At 38.0% G+C, this 20,453-nt stretch overlaps 1 protein-coding gene across 5 annotated transcripts in view; it reads left to right on the forward strand.

The window, feature by feature from the left end:
• Positions 1-20,453, forward strand: part of EPHA6 (EPH receptor A6) — a 526,124-nt gene that overhangs the window by 71,697 nt on the left and 433,974 nt on the right. Inside the window, exon 1 of one of the 5 annotated variants that reach the window (XM_076350982.1) lies at positions 11,096-11,115. The exons of the other annotated variants lie outside the window; for them this stretch is intronic. The gene's annotated coding sequence lies outside the window, so the exon portion shown is untranslated. Of the gene's footprint in view, positions 1-11,095; positions 11,116-20,453 lie in introns of those variants that run through there. 5 annotated transcript variants of the gene reach the window in all.

A 20,453-nucleotide genomic window follows, 5' to 3' on the forward strand; every position in this document is an offset into this window, starting at 1 on the left:
AATGGCTTTATTAAAAGTTTACTATTCTGCAAAGAACAGTGTGTTTAAAACTTTTCTTTTTTTATAGGTGATGGGCCAAATCTTCTCATGTTAGGCTTTCTAGTGAGTTGTGAGAAATAAAGTTCAATAAAGGACAAAGCTTCCTAAGATGCTGAAGATTACTAAAGATCTATCACAACTTAAAGTATGTACCAGAGTTTCTCTGCTGCACTTGATGTTGCTATTTCCCGTCCCAGTGAAGTGAGGGATAATACTGGATTTGTTCACTTACAGAATGAGTGTTTTCCATATTGAGAAAAACATTAGCACTAATGTGCAGTGAGAGTTGCATTAAAATCTGAATGCCCCATGCTCAATTGCAGGTAAAATACTGAACATTTTTTTCACTGTGATTTAATGTATCATGTCTTTGACAGTGTAATATACTTAGTTGAGCAGTGAACAAATCTTGAGAATTTGATCCTGGAAGGTATAATTTGCACAAATGTTAACAAGTGGAGCATAAAAAACCTCACTCACTCAAAATACAGAGTTCACTGAAAACCTCCCAACTGCAAGGCACCAGGCCACAGGCCTTAGTGGGGCTGTTTCTGCTTTCAGATGTCATCTCTAATTACAGAATTTTGCTGTCAGATTTTGAGGCTGAGGGTATAGGATGGCTATTGGGAGAGTGATGTAGGTGAAGCAACTGGTAAGAGATGCATTATCACTCCATATAGAGTGTAAGTAGTAATGTTATTAAGGTGATGGTGGTATGTGGACATAAATTAGACAAAGTTTATAGGTGGAGGTAATTTAATTCATTAGACTACTTCAGCACACAATCTTTCATGCACAAAAGCCTTTCTTCTGGTCTGCTTTAGGCAGAGTAGAAAATTTATCTGCTTTTTCCATGATATCAATTAGTCTATTAAAAGCTATAGCCTCCACCTACAAATCTTTTGTTATCCATAGAATAAAATAGTTTATTTCAACATGTAAAAGTGCAAGCAGCTAAACAATAAACTAAACAGTATGCAAATTTTAAACTTTAAAATCTCAAAGCACAATTATTGCAAATCCTTAAAATACAACAACTACTAAAATATTATTTGTCTAGAGGAATTAGTTAAGCACTGGCTAATTAAGAGTACAGTAGGAATATTGTTTCCAACAGTATTTTTATTCAGAATTTAATAGAATCTTTCAAATTTGCATACTTTGGTGGGACTAAATAAAAATACAAGTTTCAACATGTGCAATGTGATCTAATGTGCATAAAATACACATTTATAATAAAAATCTAGAGCTCTGCAGGAGTAACTAGGGATATGTTGTAGATAATTAAATCTTTAGCCTAAGTTCATTTAAATATATGGAGGATTTATAGAAATAACTACACTTAAGAGATTCATGTATACAAATTTTAGTAAATGCTTAACTGTTTGCAGTATAAAGGCTTAAAAAAGATTATATGTTTCTATAAAAACTGAGTTTGACACAGAAGCAGAAAGACAAGCTCACTGGAGTGTGGCTGAATGTGTAGGCTATGAGTAATTGCTCATTCACATTAAACAACTCAAGCTGCTCCACAAATCCGCACCCCTGTGAGATGTAGCCGGGCATCAGAAGCCCAGATTCTGTATAACTTAGGGCAGTGTGAGATCAACGACTCCTTCACATTTCCATTCAATTCAGTGGAAACTGAGACCATGAAATGTGCTGATTGTAGGAACACGAGGACCACATATAAAAAGTTTTTGAACAACTGTCCTGTTAATTTCCTGTTTCATTAGCATAGCTTGGAAGAAAATGAAAAAGTTGATTAGATATAATTTAACAGATGTGTATGTGGACCCAATGAAATTATTTAGGTAGTCCCTAAGCACACACAGATTAAAAAGAATCGAGGAAGGAGCTGAAGCTATTTTTGAAGAGTATGTGGACAGCCCTTAATAATGAGCAAAGTTTCATTCAAATTTATATGCTTCTTATACCAGTATTTCTGTTATGTTTTACTAATACTGCTCATATCTCAATGCAGGGGATGGTCCTTAGACATCTCAGTGATCACAAATGAATGTTAAGTTCTGTATCTCTGACATGTAGGCTGAATATAGTGCTTCAATCTATATAATAAAGTAAAATTAAAATACCTTAAACCATTCAGTAGATTTGTAACACAGTAATTTTATGAAAATTCAGGAACCTTTGGCGTCTCCAGTAATATTGTTCCTCTTCAGCTGTTTTTTACATAGTAGTTTAGGAACTGTTTACTTTTAAGTGCAGACTTCTGTGGCTCAATTTTATAACTGTAAATGTCTCTGACTGTCCTAGCAAAGACTGCAGCAGTCTGATCCTGATTTCTGAGGAAAGTCAGTGGGAGGAGATAAAGAAAAAAATCGTGCTCTTTCCCACAAATCTGTGCCCGCTGAGAGTGCTCTCTAGAATGATCTCAGTACCCAGGTTGGTAGTTATTATGAAGGAAGCGTATGTTCAGAATAGCACAAATGAAAAGATGTACGTGCAACGAATAGAATTACCATTTAGTCTCTGTATTCCTAAAATTCATGACAGTTTATGAAAAAAAATGTCTTTGCTACAGTATATAGTCAGCTTAGTGCAAAGCGTACCTGCCCATTAGTCTGAGAAAAATAAATCCATACGCAGCAACAGCATTTCTTCGAAAGTCACTCCCCAGAAGGAAATGTGAAATTCCTGACAGCAACCTTCTATCTAATGCCTAAATCTAGCTGGAGCAGCACGCCAGGTAAGTGCTTAACAGTGGAACCCGGAAGCTAGGTTTGAGTTTTCTTCATGCCAGTGTTACATTTGTGTCATGGCATACACTAAATCAGGAGTATGTGGCTTTAACAATATTGCTTTCTTTTCCAACTAAGGAAAAATATCTTTCTTACTTGTCCTTGGAATACTCCATGGCCCGAACAAATTACTTAGTTAATGCCATTCCAGTTTACTGATGAAATGCGGCTATGTAATCAGCTATACTTTGGTAAAAAATTACACAGGCTGATGAAAACCCATAAGGCATCTCAACAGACTGTCTTGTAACCTGTTTTTCTTAGCTGTGATGAAGAATATCTTTTGCCACAACAGTGTATTGCTAATCTCTCAAATCAATGCTTCCTATGCAGTGAAGCTTCCATCAGAGATCTAATCCTGCTCCTATTTAAGTCAGCGAGAAAAATAGAATAGGTTTGAGGCCAATATATGCAGAGAACTATGTAATCTCTGTAAATAAACAGATATTCTCCTCGTAATCAATCACAGGGCAAGGAGCAGCAAATATTAGGAAAATACATACAGATAATTTGCTTCTGTTACTGTACATTAAGCCTGTGATTTTACTGGCTTAAGACTTTTAGTGCATAATAGTAGATAACACTGAACTAAACATTGCAAGGACAGAAAAGTGATTTTTGTATATTGCAATACTGCACGTCCCTGAAGAATAGAATGTGGTAGGAAAACCCCTTAGGGTTTGTGTTTGATCCAATACCCAGCCAGTAGCTACACACACTATTTATTTCTTTGTCTGATAACTTTGGAACATCTATTCTGTTTTGACTCCTAAAAGGTATGAAATATTTTGAAGAATTTTCTTTCTAGTCACTAGGACAGCAAAGAAGACAGGAAGATACTAGTGAATTCATACTGCTTTGGCTCAAATCCTATTTTTTCCATTTGTGATCTTGTCCCAGTATTTAGAATACCAAGCCTGGTTTTCAAAATGTTAATGCATTTAAAATGGTTAAATATGTTGATAGAGTGTCAAAAAACTTATGATAAATGATATAGTAACTGACATACGTTAATGTTGTGTGCCATGGAAATGTGCCATTTCCCATAGAAGATGGACACTTTGTCACTACAGAGGCATCATGTTTCTAAGACAGGTGGCGTGTAACTGCTGTTGATATTGTCTTTGTCAGATTGAGTAAATGTCACAAGAAATACAATGTGGTGCTGTTTACCTTTGTCATGATTGGAAATGACAGATTGTTTGTTGACTCTGAGATACCACCATCAGCTGTTCCCAGGGAAGTAGGCTAGGATAGATTGCTGTTCACACAAGTTAATTTTCCTGTTTCAGCACCTTTATTATAGCAGGTTATCCTTGTCTGCCTCAAAACGATGTTCTGAAGATGACTAAACTAGTGATTGTAAAGCACAAGATGGTGGGAAAAGACCAACTAGGTATGATCCATAGTAGCAGCTCAGCCCCATACATGCCTACTGAAAACGTTTTCACAGTGATAAAAACATTTCTAACTCACTTAGAAACTAAAGGTTGGAAAAGAGGTGGCAGTTTGCAGTGTTGGTAGCCAGTGCCTGTCTGGTATTGACTGGGAGGATATAGTTGGAAGCTTTTGGAAAAAGGGTAATATATACAGGTTTGTATACATAAGATCATCTCAGATAAGAGATCTTAACTAACAGAGGGAAATATTTCTTCAGAAAAGCTAATGAGTTAGAAAGTGGAATGGAATTTTTCTTAGCCATTTGCTGACTTTCCTTTCTTATATGTTTATGTTTTTTTGATGTTAAGCATGAAAAATAAAGTGTGAAGTTGTGTGATGGTACCCAGTTCCTTGACAGTAGTCTGTGCAGTTTCATTATTCACAGGCTCAGCTGGCCCATTTATAAATCTCAACAAAACTACCTAACGCAGATACTTTTTTACAGAACTAGATTCTAGGGAAACACTGAAGTGGGTGACGATGAATATGCATTTATTTCCTAAATGAGGAAAAATGTGTTAATTCTGTGTACAGCAATAAGGTCTCTGATTTTTTTCTCTTAGAAGCTAAGATTTTGGGCTAAACATTTAAAGGAATAGTCCCGAGCGTAAGCTTGCCAGAATGTGCATTCTTTCAAATACAGAAATGTGTAAAAGGGGTATCTACATCTTGCTTTCCAGCAAATAGGGAAAAGAAAGTGTATAAGAAGACATAAAGCACAGTTTACAGAATGAGTAACTCGAGCTTTGGGTGCCTCTCAAAGTGTCTTCAGCTTCTTGAGGTACGTGGTTCATTAGTGGACACTTCCAGCATCCATTCTAATGTAGTGCTTTCTAAGTAGTGTAGTAAATGCAGTCACTTACGCCCATTAGGTTTTTTTAAGTATGCCACCAAATATACTACATACCAAAAGGAAGACAGGAACACAGTAATAGAAAAAGAGTACCATGTTTGATGTAAGTTGATCTATGAGACACATTAACAGCAAAACCAAGTTGTCTGTAGATCTGTGTCCTACAACTCCATTTCATCCCGCTGCCTGTGCTCTGCAGAACAAGAGTTTTGTGCTGGAGTTACCACCACAGCAAAGGCGAGAAACAAGATGTTCTGTAGCTGGTCCCAGTTACCTGCATGCTCTCTGCCAGCCAGCACGCAGAAGAGACCAAACAGCAGAGGTGCACTCTTGAGCTTTCCTTCATTTGTGTCACTATTTTCATGCTATGGTTCTCACAAAATATTTGGAGTTGGTGTAGCATGGAGATTTTCTGTAAGCTAAGCTAAGAGGTTCAATAGTTATTAATGGAAGGAATTACGGACAGGCAGGCAGCAGTCACAGAAACCTCATTTCTTTAGGAGATCAGCCTTCTCCTTTCGTATGTTAGTTGGCTTGAAATCTTTTTCCTTCTTACTTTAAAGTCTCCCGTTCTTTTATTTTGAGTAAAAGATGGATGAGACACTACCATTAAAATACTACTGCAGAAGCTGAATCAAAGTCATTTCAATGCCTGTGAAATGCTGATGTGAGGTGGCAGAGCTATCAATGAAGTCAGTTGCATGCAGTTTAATGGAACAAAGGTACTGAGTCCTGAAGGCGGCCTTGGACAGTAAGGAATAAAAAATTTATGAAAGTACCGGAAAAAAAAGGTCCAAGTGACAGTGTAGCACAAGCGGGAGTGGGGGTAAATGTTGAGACCTCCAGAAGTTTAGGTGAAATCGTATGGAATTTATTTTCATATCTTTTCTGTGATTTGTAAAGAAGGCATGAAAGTAAAGAAAGTAAAACAGTAAATGCATATTTCACCAATTTAATACATAATGGGCCCCTTCCTAGCTGGATGAATTTTTTGCTTTATCTGCAGTAAGTGATATCCAATCCGGAAAGTCCATTCACCTCTCTCAGGATGTGATCATTTAATCTCTTCTTTGGTACACTTCCATATTGATGATCCTTTGTATCCGAGACAAATTATTTTGACTGTTCAAGGTCTTGAAACAGTTTATCCTCAGACTGTTGTATTTCCTCTACCAATAATTTCACAGAACATACCAAGTCAGAGAAGCCAGTATTAGTTTCTTTTATTGTAGTGTTTAAAATAGCTAGCATTTCCATTACCTTTAAAAGACTCCATCTTCTTTCACAAGTTAAATAGATTTGTTGTGTATTGGCAATTTATCTTCAAATATATACTTTCAAGAAGGTTAGACAAATGGTGATGTGTTTGCAAATGCTGTAATTAGAAATAGCAATCACAACATCTTTTTTAAACAGCAGTTGCTTCAGTAGTTTGCCATATGTAAATTACTGAGAATTTCTCCTTTGATATCTTGGAGATTCCTTTTTTCTGTAACCTTAACATCTGTGACGAGTCCAATGAAATTTGAAATACAGCTTGATGGAAGAGAATGTTTAAGAGAATGTTTTCACTCTGTGATGCCTCAGAGAGGGATTGTCATAGATTCTTTCATAAACTACTTGTTATAAGTAAGTATTAGAAAAAATCAATTAGATCGATTAGATTAGATCAATTAATTAGATCTAGGGAATAGATTAGTTTAGAAGTTGTATTTAATATATGCAAAGACATTTTCTGTCAAATGAATCTTAGGAGCGCTACATTTAACTTAGCCTTACAAAAAGGTTTTCTGACACGTTATCCTTAGAATCATAATAAAAAAACCTCCTACAAGATAAGCAGTGTAAGTGATACACTGCACAGCATTCTAAATAAAATACTAGGCCTCCACCAAGCATTCCAAGGTCTGCACCAGGATTGTATTGGAAGGTAATCCGATAAATCCTATTGGAAAACTTGAGCGGGGAAGAGTTTTGTTCACGCATTTTCTCCTCACAGTAAATAAATACTGATATCACAATGTGTATGGTGGTAGGAAATGACACAGTGGATCATATAAAGTCACGGAGATGAAGTTTTATGTGCCATACTTAAATAAATAATGACAAAATAGTAGTTTCTGCTATTTTAAATTTACACAGCTATATATGCTGTTCTTATTGTTTTAATTTTTCTTCTTATAGTATTGGCCACATACTATTACCTAAGAGAAAGACAAGAGAATTAAAATAAATATAATAAAGAAGATACATTTGGTACTAATGGATCATTTTGTGGTAATTCTGTTGTTGCTGTCTGGGTGGGAGCACAAGGGATGCTAGTGCTCCCTCTTCTGCTTCAGCAGCCCCAAGGCAATTAGCAAATAGCAGCATTCATTATGGCAAAAGGTTGTGTTTCATTTGAATGCCAAGAAAACCTTGAAGACTGTTCCAAAGCCGCAAATAACCTCATTTGAAATGCCTTGCATGAAAAAAAAGTGGGGAGAAGTGAAAATTCGGACTTTGAAGCAGAGGTTCAGTCTTAATCCCAGAATTCCATTTTAGGGAAAAAAGCTGTAGAATTGAATACAACTTTAAAAATCGTGCAGAGAGAACTAGTTTATTTAACAAGTTGACTGACACCAGACCTCCTGGTAGTAAATTTTACTTTCTGCAAAATCTCAAGATAGGTGTATGAAAATTGCAAAAGAAAAGTGCCGTGCCATTGGTTTAAGTGAACGGTGCAAAGACAGAACCCTACACAAATATGGAATATTTTAGAAACATGCTTACAAAGAGAGCATGAAGTTGAATACTGCTTACTGGAAAACTGGACATCTGTACTTCACATTTTCTAAGCTTTGTAAAATTTTCCCCCTTTTCCCTAATTATATCTACTGTTAGAGAAACAAATATTTTCATAATCTAATGTGAAAAGACAAAACCGAACATATTTCCAGCTTAAGTGGGAGTTTGGGGTCATTTGGTCCCAAGAAACCACCAAAAAGATACACGACGTAGTAATCCTCCGTGTTTTCTTAATCCTACCCATGAAGTATACCTACTTGGTTGTGGAAATGATACTACAGGATTTTTTTCACGTGTTGCAGTCTGAGAACATGCTCTTGACAGTTTTTTAAACCTTTCTAGTTTAGCTATGAGAACTGTAGCATGTTATCAGTGGTAACAATGAGAACACAACAAAACATTTACAGTTCATTCCATGCACTTATTTAGATGTGTTCATTGAGGGGACAGTATCGGAACAGTATTTTCATTATAATTGGCTAAAGTCTCATCATAATTTTTCTTCTCCTCCCTTTTTTGTATTAGATTCCTGGGAAGAAATATGTAAGTATGATAAAAAAATGCAGAGGGGACTCTGATGTTAGAAAAATCATTAAAGTACCTCAAATCACAAAATAATCACTTTTATGATATTTAACAGTAGAGGTATGCCACAAAATTCACAACTCACAGGGGGTGGGGGTTGTCTAGGAATTTTTTACTGCCTGTGTCTCAGTAAAGTTCATGTGATTCCAAATGAAAGCCAGTTTTAAAACAAAGGAGTTTATAATAGTATCCTTAGACTCCTTGAGAGTCAGACAAGCTCCTGCTACATTGCTGCCTTGCAGATCCATCTCTGTCATCGCACAGGGGGACCCATCCTCCTCCTCCTCACTGCTGATGTACCCGCTCTCAGTTCAGCTTCCGAGGCATGTTCTAGTGCCCTGCAGTGTGGACTTTAGGCGAGGAGTACCTTGCTTTTAGCCAGTTAGCCACTTTTTCACCATGGATTCAAGTTCAGGTTTGGCTAAAATACCTTGAAAAGTATTTATCTTCAATATCCAAGCTGAACAGCATAGCTACAACCTTTTTTTTAGTAATGGACATAAACAAAAAACTGGAAGAATACTTTCTGTATTTGTAAACACTTGCTGCATTCACACTGGATTAAGCCTGAATAGTGTCTCACATAAACACCCTGCTAACTTGCTGTTGACGCTATCGTGAAATACACCTTCATAGGGATTTTATCTTCCTGCATCAATCGTATTTCCCAAGAAGTGCTATATCTCAGTGTAATATGCAAGCCTTTATAGCTTACTTTCTTTCCAGTATCCCTTAGGAGATGTAGTGAGAAGCAGTCCTTCCTCTTGAAAGATTTAATTTGAATTTATTCAGGAGATAGCACTCCTCAGTCTTAGCACTCCTCTACCTACATTAAGCAGCATTTCATTCCTTTGAAGCTGCAATCGTCTCTTTGTAAGACATCAGTGGTACCTGATGGTTTATTGAGGAATTCTTCACAGAGCGATGGCTGATCCCTTCCCACCTCCTTCCCCATTCTGTACTCTTATATCTTTTTGGATGAAGTGCCCTCATGACTGACCTTTTTATTTTGTATCAATCTATATGTTATCAAATATACTTGATGAAAACATCTAATTAGGATAAGTATATGTCTTTTCACTGAGATGGGATATAGTGACAATCAACTACTTAAAGCAACAATGTAGCTGGAGTTAGGAATCCCTGAAATCTCTATTTTTTCCAAGGGTTACAATAAAGCGGTTTTAAAAGACTGCTGTTTGAGGTAATCTGTTGCTTTGGGGAAGCATGCTGTTTCAGGTAACAAAGCAAAACCTTTCTTCATATCCTTTCATGGTGAATATGGGCAGAGTCCTAGTTACAGAAATTCCAGTGTTCCCTTAGACAAACAGAAACACAGTGATAAAACAGACGTTTTCCACTCCCTAACCTCTGTTCTTATCCTACCAACACTCACATGAGGTACAAGTAAAGGGAAAATGTGCATGAAAGTGCATTACAGTGTTGATTTATAGTGGCTAATAGTTATCCTTCTGTAAACCGTCATACTGCTTGAGGCAAAATGGATGCAGGATTTTTTTCTCTCCTTTTTCAAATTCTGTATCTTACATGGAAGCTACTGTATGTATTTTTAATTCAGAAAGTGTCTTTTTGAAGTCCTGACTGTATTTCTCTTTAATCTCTTTTTATATTATTTTGTCTGATTTTTCTGTTTAAAATGTACGTCAAAGTGATGCAGTCTACATATTCTGTAGTTTTACGTGCTTCCAGCCCATTCTCTTAGAGCTGTCTTTTCTGCTACGTTGATGAAGATTTTTTTTCTTAACCTGTCCACACTTCTGCTCTTTTTAATCCTTGGATGTGTCTGGTTCACTCTTTTTTATCTTTAAAAATGCTGTTCTTGCTCTAATGTTAGCATGTACAGTAGGACTCCTCTAAGTGTTTTTCCTTTGCTGGATATAGATCTTCTTTTGCTTATAGTCTATTTTCTGTTCTTTGACTAGTTCTCTTCAATATTTCTGTTCCAACTTGGTTGCCTGCTGCTTTTAGCCTAAGTAATCCATCACACAGGACTTTCAATAAAACTTTTCTGCAAACAATGTAAACTGTGTTCTGTATACAGCCATTACATGTTTTGATGGTGACCCCTTCAGTAGTAGAGGATAAAAACTTTTGATGACTATATCTGTCTGCATGATCTAGATTTCAAACTGGGGCTGCTGTAGTTTCCATAATAATTTTCCTTTTTCCACAAAGAAAATTTATCTTTTAATTTTTTTCATACCATCTGTACAAATCTCTCCTTTTGGTTTACTAGCCAGGCTGTACACTGTGGCTTAACTTTTTTATGCTTATTAAATATCTAAAATGTAACTGCCTTCAATAAAAATCATTTTCATTGTACAATCTTTCTACTTAAATCAGTAGCTTTGCTTCAGTAACCTTGAACTTGGCTTGAGTAGTTATCACTGCCAATGGGCAATGTTGTACTGCCATTATTAAATGAAAAAGTCATTTATTTACTAGGAAATGGTTCAGCACAAATACCCAATGGGTTGAGCTCTGTAGCTCTGCAGTTAATAGTTACTCTATTGAAAATGTGATGTGCCTCTAAGCACCAAAGTTTTGGTCATCCTTTGCTGCTTCCGGTAATGAGGAATTTTGCCACTCGAGTTCGTGCAGCCCGTCCACTGAAACTAAACATTAAAGGTAAATGTAGATAAATGTATATGAGATTCTACACATTTAATTCACTAAAACCTTGAGTCACCACAGTTATTAACACCTCAGTTGATGTTTGATTTGTTTAGTGTAGATCTGTGAAATATAGACTGAAGATGCAAATTTGCTACAGAAAAGATAATGTGGGGATAGTTTATTAAACAGAGTAGATTTGCTATCAATAGGCACACAAGTCGAAAGTGGAAGTTGTCTGAAAGCGGTGTTCTAGCAGGAGATACTGCTCCACTAGCAAAGTACAAGATCCAGACTTACATTAACACAAAGCTGGAGGGAAATTAATGGAATAACACCCCTGTCAATAGACTGAATTGCAGTAGACTGACGTGGCCACGGTTTCATTTGTGTTAAAGAACTATTGGGAATGAGTATGTGGTCAAAAGAGCAGCTGGCCAAGCAGCAACTACTCATTTGGAGTCTGCCTGGGGGAGTTCTCAGTGGGAAAATCTGAGAGGCAAAAACAATTTAATAACTACCTTCCTCCCTTATAAGAAAATACTATGCTTAAGATTGGGTAACTGTGCACCTATTATGTGCCTTGCCTTTCATGACATTTTCAACAGATGAACTGTTGATATGAACTGTAGGATATGAGTAGTGGGAGGATTTAAAGAGCAAAGAATGTGTGCAAGCACGTGGGTTGCCTAAATTCAGATGTGAGAGCAGCCTGGGCATGTTCACCTAAAAGGAGCTTTTATCAGGTTTGAAGCAGCCAGCACTGCCAAATTTGCTGAAATAGAAAGCAATTAGAATGGACTGTGATGTCTCTGCAAAAAGACCAGAAAAGAAATGGCTAGATGTAAGATCCAAGGAAATAACCATTTCTCGACTGGAAAAGGTTTGATTTTCTGGCAAAAAAGAAAAAAAAAAAGTCTGCATTCGACACTAAGAAGCTACAGTTGCTTTTAAACATATTCTTCGTTAATTGTGACTTGTTTGATTATGCTTCCCTTGTGACTGACTAAGAAAAAAGGAGGTTTCTCAATGAAAAGTGAAAGTGAAGACATAAAGTGGCTTAACATAAATGATAACAATAGTTGTAATGAAGATAAGAGAACATAGTCTGGTCAGTGCCTTTTCTCAAAGCAAACAAGATAATTATTTAAATCCAGCTAAGAACTGTCTAAATGAACGAATGAATGAAATGGGTATTTAAGTAAACGCAAGATCTGTTTTATTGTCCAGTTCTAAGTGATGCAGGTATCTGGGAGTAGGCTTGCCTTCAGTACCCTGTGTTGGAAATTTTTTCTTGGTTCCTTGGAGAAGAGCACTCTGTCAGTAGGATCGATTTTTTAATGCTCTGTGAGGTAGTTTGTTCTCCTGCTCCTTTCTCTTTGGATTGCCCTTGAATTTAAGATTGTTAAAATAAATGTCCGTGTTTTGCCAACGTCTTTGGCTGAACAAGTAGGGAATGTTTTGTCCATCTTAATAAACAAAGGACACATTGGGTTTGTAAAGAACAGGCAAACTGCCAGCGTCTGGAAGTTACTGATGTTAGTTTGTGTGTTCCTCCTCAATTGTCCCCTTTTATTATGTTAGACGATTAGGCTCTGTGAAAAATTTCCGTAAGTGAAATTACTTATTTGTGAAAACGATGTCAAATGGATTGTTTGGGCAGATGCATTAGTGATTTAAAAACAAAATGTGGCCATCAGCATAATCAGTTTGGAATAGAAGGTGCAGCAAAGATGTCTCTGTTTCCTCCTCCCACATTTACCTTGTTTGACTTGCTAATTTAATCACTAGCACTGAAGCTAAGGCTCAAATTGTCAGTGGAAGAGGTGAGTGTCTCCCACTGATGTTGTTAGTTAAAATTTCTGTCTGATTTGAAAGTAAATTATGAAGAAAAAAAAACCCAACAGAAATAGTTGGGGGCACTTGGTAAAGCCATTTTCTAGTGGGGCAGGGAGGGTGTTATGCTCATCAGGGGTATGGATTTAATGAAGAGCTGCTGCAGTAAGAGCCCCTGTAACAAAGTTCTTGTTTTCACTGAGTAAAGCGGGGTGTTTTGCCACTAGTTCATGCATGGCTTTATAACATGCACAATTATCTCAAGATAAAAATACATGCCAGTTTTATTACTGTGGCATCCTTCGCGCTGGCTTCTGGTTGACCGTCTTTGATTTGAGTTGCAGTAAAATTGATTTGTCTTGTATTCCCTACATGTTTAGGAAAAAAAGATTTTGAAGAGTGAAAACAAGGCTTTGGACCATAGGCAACAGACACTGTTGAACAGCACTGCCTGAACTGAGATATCCACACTAAATATTTTCTTACTTATTCTGTTGCCAATTCAGAGATGAAAAACGTATATCACTTGGCTGGAGTTATTTCGTAGTAAACAAAATAAAGCTGTGAAGCAGTTCTGAATTCATTACATGGACCTGCGTTAATTTTGTTATTCATCAGTGTAGGAAGGAGTATTGAAATCACCAGCATTGACTATACTTAGAAAGATGATTTTTGTTAGCAAAAGGAGGTACATGTATGTTGGGAAGTGAATTACTTTCATGCAGAGAAATCATATTTTGCCTTAAAATAAGAGAATTGATAACCCACAATCCTCCTTTACTGTTCATAAGTGCAAAGCTTATTGTTACTCACTGAATTATTATATGTTTAGAACTTCTATTTGATTCTAGTATTTTCTCAGGACTCAGAGAGATGTCATTTGTTAAACTTATTGCTCAGTATTTCTGATGAAGGCAGATATGCAAAGTATATTAAAATCTTAAGGAGCTGGTGTAGAAAGAGAAGCCTGTGAACTTTTGTCCTGGTTTCGGCAGGGATAGAGTTAATTTCCTTCCTAGTAGCTGGTACAGTGCTGTGGTTTGGATTTAGGGTGAGAACAATGTTGATAACACACCCATGTTTTAGTTGTTGCTGAGCAGTGCTTACACCAGTCAAGGACTTTTCAGCTTCCCATGCTCTACCGACTGAGAAGGCTGGAGGTGCACAAGAAGCTGGGAGGGGGCACAGCCAAACTGGCCACAGGGACATTCCATACCGTGTGACATCATGCTCAGTACATAAACTGGGGAAAGCTGGCCAGGGGGGCCGCTGCTTGGGGACTGGCTGGGCATCGGTCAGCGGGTGGTGAGCAATTGTACTGTGCATCACTTGCTTTATATATTATTATTATTATTATTATTATTATTATTATTATTATTATTATTATTATTATTATTATTGTTATTAGTATTTTATTTCAATTAGTAAGCTGTTTTTATCTCAATCCACGAGTTTTTCTCACTTGTGCTCTTCCAATTCTCTCCCCCATCCCACCGGGTGGGGGGAGTGAGCGAGCGGCTGTGTGGTGCTCAGCTGCTGAACCACGACATCTTTCAATGTTGTTCAATCCAAGTCTTCTCAAAATACTCTCTTTTGGGAATCTCTCTGGATTTTTCTTTTTCAGAATTGAAATATGAAAACTGTATACATTTGAAACATTTGATAGCCTATGCTGACCCTGTATCTAAAGCCTGCATACTATGCAAGCTCAGTGAACCTCCATATAGCTGATATAAACCTAATTTCTTAGTGCTTTTTTCCAAGGATTAACAGATATGCAATCAAACTTACTAATGTATAATTTAGACCAGTTAGCATACTGTATGTATGAAATAATGAATGGACTTTTCTTATTCATACTGTGAATGATATACATTTCCCTGGTGCTCATCCTGTCATTAATTCCAAAATTTCATGCTAGGAAATGAATTTTAATTATACAATAACTCTTAAGATGGCAGTCATGTTACTAGTATCCTAGGTTTTGCTTTCTCTCTTCTCTTCCCTCTCTTTATTAAAAAAATAAAAAATTAAGGGAAAATTATAAAGACAATATGGTTTATATAAAAATTTATATGGTGTTTATGTGCAGCTTGCTAGTTCATTTCTCTGCTTATTTATTCCATCTATTAATCTTATTAATAAAAATTTAAATAATACATCTTGCTGATCAACTTTGCTGACGTGCTTGGCTTTATTGTTTCACTGTTACTCCTACTAATTTTTACTTGAAATCATTATCTAAACCGTTCAGCAAGGGTGAATCTTGTCCTATTCTAGTAGCTAAATGGTATTCTTCAGGTAAAATATCATAGCTCCTGCAAGCTTTAAAGGTAAAAGCAAAACCAAATAATGTTTTTCGATTTCCAGAGGAAACATCTCAAATTAACCACAGAACAGCAGGATCCTTATTTCCCGCCAGCACACATTCACCAATTACATGGTACCATCCAGCTGTGCCTCGGCTGCATTGCAAACTAGATTATCTTGGAGATTTCACCAGATCAATACGCTTCAGTTTTCCATGTGAATTTGGCGGCTGCCAGACTGGCTTGCCTTCTGGGTCATCATGCAGCTTGGTAAAGAAACCAAGGGAGCGAGGCCTCAGCCCTGTATTGCAGACACCTGGGGAGTGCACAGTCCGTGCGGGAGAGGGCATCTAAGTGCTTTCATTTAACAAACGCTATGGCCTTGTGGTTCATGGGTGGCCCTACAGACTTCCAATCTGGGAGTCACTGCTTTAAAGGGAAATTGCTGCCACATTATTTGTTATCAGTGTTTGTAGAACAAGCTCTACTGGTAATGCCTTAGTTGTCAGGCCCATCGACACCTTGGTAGCTCCATGGTTGCTCTTTGTTGCATCAAAAGCTTTGCCTTTCTCAGCTTTGCTAATTAAGTTTGTATTTTTTGTTCTACTGCTCTCTCTCCCCCCCCCCGTGTTTCTTCTTGCTTTCTCAGTAAGGAAGCAGGAGTTGCCTACCAGGTTCAAGAACATCCTTCACATGAAGCTTCAATGTGATTGCTTTAACCTGTGCTACGGACTTTTACTGTCTTACGAAACATTTTTCATTCCAGCCTGAAAATCTAACACAAAGTTGGCCAAAGGGTCCCCAAAAATGTAATAACCACATAAACCAGGATGAAGTTCCATGTAACCCTGATTTTTTCAGTAACCCAGAATCGGTACAATTTATTCATATTACTGTATCCTGATAAAGTAATGCCATCCTTCAAGGCTTCCCAGAGCAGGGAGAAAGGAGCAGTCTTGTAATTCTCTTGCAGCACAACAGTGGGATAAGCTGATGAGAGATTTGTTTGCAAAACTTAGAATCATAGAATCATTAAGGTTGGAAAAGACCTCTAAGATCATCGAGTCCAACCATCAACCCAACATCACCATGCCCACTAAACCATGTCCCTAAGCGCCTCATCTACTCGTCTTTTAAATACCTCCAGGGATGGGGACTCCACCACTTCCCTGGGCAGCCTGTTCCAATGTTTCACCACTCTTTCAGTAAAGACATTTTTCCTCACGTCCAATCTAAACCTCCCCTGGTGCAGCTTCAGGCCATTTCCTCTCGTCCTATCGCTTGTTACTTGGGAGAAGAGACCGACACCCACCTCGCTACAACCTCCTTTCAGGTAGTTGTAGAGAGCGATGAGGTCCCCCCTGAGCCTCCTTTTCTCCAGGCTAAACAGCCCCAGTTCCCTCAGCCGCTCCTCATAAGACTTGTTCTCCAGACCCCTCACCAGCCTCGTTGCCCTTCTCTGGACACGCTCCAGCACCTCAATGTCCTTCTTGTAGTGAGGGGCCCAAAACTGAACACAGTATTTGAGGTGCGGCCTCACCAGTGCCGAGTACAGGGGCACGATCACTTCCCTGCTCCTGCTGGCCACACTATTTATTTCTGATCCAGGCCAGGATGCCATTGGCCTTCTTGGCCGCCTGGGCACACTGCCGGCTCATGTTCAGCCGGCTGTCAACCAACACCCCCAGGTCCTTTTCTGACAGGCAGCTTTCCAGCCACTCTTCCCCAAGCCTGTAGCGCTGCATGGGGTTGTTGTGGCCCAAGTGCAGGACCCGGCACTTGGCCTTGTTGAACCTCATACAGTTGGCCTGGGCCCATCGATCCAGCCTGTCCAGGTCCCTCTGCAGAGCCTTCCTACCCTCCAGCAGATCAACACTCCCACCCAACTTGGTGCCATCTGCAAACTTACTGAGGGTGCACTCGATCCCCTCGTCCAGATCATCAATAAAGATATTGAACAAGACCGGCCCCAGTACTGAGCCCTGGGGAACACCACTCGTGACCAGCCGCCAACTGGATTGAACTCCATTCACCACAACTCTCTGGGCCCGGCCGTCCAGCCCGTTTTTGACCCAGCGCGGAGTACACCTGTCTAAGCCGTGAGCCGCCAGCTTCTCTAGGAGAATGCTGTGGGAGACGGTGTCAAAGGCCTTACTGAAGTCCAGGTAGACCACAGCCACAGCCTTTCCCTCATCCACTAGGCGGGTCACCTGGTCATAGAAGGAGATCAGGTTGGTCAAGCAACCTGTGAAGTTCAGGTAGGAGTATTTGATCTACCTTGTGTGAATACAAGCAGGCAACACCTCTGCTTCTGCAGTTCCTGAAATGATGTTAATACTGCTCTTTAATTGGTGCCCTCTGACAATTTTGCCTGTGTAACTTGCTTTTCCTAGCTAGGCTCTTTCCCTTAACTATTGTCAAAAGGCTTTTAGCTGGAGAAAAAACTTCAGCAAAATCTTTCTAGCTCTCTTTGCGCTATTTATATTGGCTCTGCTCTCTTCAGCAGAGATGGCTATGTTCAGTTCCTGCAGCTCTGTACTCCACCTTATCCTACCTTTTGATTTTGGAAGTGAAGTAAGTTTTGTTGTTGCTGTTTAAGCCGTACTGCACTACCGGTTCTTTCTGCGTTTTGAAGTGTATGGGTGCAACTTATCAACTCCTCTTCTTTCTGCCTGATAACACTGGTAGACTTTAATATAAAAAAAAACCTAAAAGCTTTGTAAAAGCACCTATGTACACCTCTCTCACCCCTCAAAAAAATTCCTCCACGTGCCCGCTTCTGTATTGTGAATGAGCACATTATAACAATCCATTATTAAAATATCCTCTTTAAAGGGTTAACTGAGGTAAGGTGTTTGCCTTTTTGGAGGGAAGGGGTAGAAATACTAAATTTTTGTGTGTGGAACACCTGCGAGTGCTCTGATAACACACCTCCATCTCAAGTGTTGGATCCCTGTGAAGGCTCTTCTGAAGCGGGTGTTCGGAGCGGAAGAGGTTCATAGCACTGAGAATTTTTCTTGAGAAGTTATGCTATGATATGTAGACAAGAGAGCAACTGTAGGGCAGTCTTTTTTTTAATGCACTTACAATAACTACACTGCAAGTTTTCATGGATGCATGACTGTGTTCTGTTAATGTGAAAATGCAACCTGCAAGTGTTCATTTATGTATTTATGTAAACGGACACCACAGGAGGCAATGTAGCCTGGCAGAGATGGAAGACCAAGTCTCTGCCTTCTCCAATCTCTGCTTTTACTCTAGGGGTCTCTGCGCCTCTATTCTTTCATCTACAACGCAAGGCTGAGGTGCTGATTGGCAATAGCTGGTATACTGCATTCACATACCAGGAGGAATGCTAAGATAAATCTTTTGTACCAGAATGCAAAATAAAATATCATATTTTTAATTATTTATTTATGAAGCAAAGTATTAATGAAATTGGCTTCATCAGAACATTTCATTTAGGTTCTTTTGTTTTCTGAAAACTTTCTGAACTTTAGAATATTGGCAAAATTTTAACATGCCAGAATAGTACTTTTTTTTTAAAATCACATAACAAGCTGTCTTCCCACCATCTTTAAGATGCCCAGACTGGGAAATCAGGAAAAATCAGTCCTGTTTTGTGAGCAGTTTGTTTCAACAAGCTGATTCTTTGTGAAAAAGTAATGAATTGCTAAAGTAATGGTAACTGCTGAGTGTTTTCCGTCTTTGCAAAGACCTTTGAGATCTACTGATTTAAAAGTTCTGACAGAGGTGATGATATAGTTATTTGTCATGGTGGCAACTGAAAAATAATGCATAGGAAGTCATGTAGAAATTATTAATGTATTGCTGTAACAGTTGGATAGTTCAAGTGAATAAGTAATAGGTGGATAATTGACAGAAAGTGATGCAAGTAATCTAAATCTCATTCTAGTCTTGAAGTCTGTCAGTAGAGATGTTTAAAAAGTAGAATTTATGACCTGTGGGAAACTCAAATAGTTGAGCTACAAAGCATATTAAAATCCTATAAAGGATGAAAAGGCAAAGCAATGAATATTTTCACATAATGAAAAGTTTCCAGAAATATGTAGCTAAAAACTCTTTGCATTCTAAGTGTTTTAAATGTTTAAGTGATTCTGCATATTAACATAATTTTCCATATTGGAAACAGCACTTCCAAATTAAAATTATTCTTCATGTTCTCCTGACTTAATTTTGTCAGAATCAACCTAAATAAGCAGGTTTGAATGGAATAATATTTTCTGAAAGTAACTTTTTTGGTTAAGAATTTTTGTTGTCCTGTTTCTATCCTTATTTTAACACATATAGTATCAGTAGTTCCTTCTGGTAACATCCTGATCTTTATATGATATGTTTCTGTGTAAAACTTGAAGACATTAAAAAAAAATGCCTCTCCTTACAAAATTGTAGAGGAGTAAGATGACATCAGAGTTATCTCTGCCTGTATCTGCACTTTTCTTACAGTTCAAGTAGGGGTCTTGGGTTCTTTGAAGTCGTATTTGGTTTTTATGTCCCTACAGATGGCTTGGAAGACAGTATAGCTTCAGTTTATAATTTAATATGTAGTGGTATGTATAGGATGTGTGGGGCTGTCTGTTTTTTCCCTCAGGCTTGCTTTATGAACTGGTCAGGCTATATTAGGATTGTTCCTGTAAGGGTGTGACCGTGAAAATGATCCATAGTACTTCTTGTGCTTGTGTTCCTATATTGGAAAAAAGGTGCTAGTTACAGATCAGGTTTCAATGTGTTTTGAGTGGTACAAAGACAAGAAAGATTATGATCACTATCCTAGTGTTTACAAACTAAGGAGAAGACAAAAAGATGGTAAAAAGAGCACACAAAAAAAAGCTCAAAGTTAGAAATAAGTCAGCAAGGTAAGATGTGTTTATAACCAGACACGTGAAGTTGTGCATCTGGGTATGAGGATTTAGCAGTTAAAGCTAAAACAATGTCCAGATTCATGTTCCTGAGTGATAAAAAGGCTGATGATGGGGACTGTGCAAAAAATAGAAGAGAAGGCTTGGATTTACTTTCAATTAGTAGGAGTCAATATATAGAAGATGGAAAGATATCTGAACCCCAATGTATTTATTCATATGGGTGCTCCTAAGCGATGAGGTTGTGTGTAAACCACAGGAAGAGGAGTCTCTCTTGAATGTAATTTTGATTAGTTATGTTCTTAATTGAATCAAAAAATACAAATAT

Source organism: Aptenodytes patagonicus, chromosome 1 (genome assembly GCF_965638725.1).
Source record: "Aptenodytes patagonicus chromosome 1, bAptPat1.pri.cur, whole genome shotgun sequence".
Taxonomy (NCBI): domain Eukaryota; kingdom Metazoa; phylum Chordata; class Aves; order Sphenisciformes; family Spheniscidae; genus Aptenodytes; species Aptenodytes patagonicus.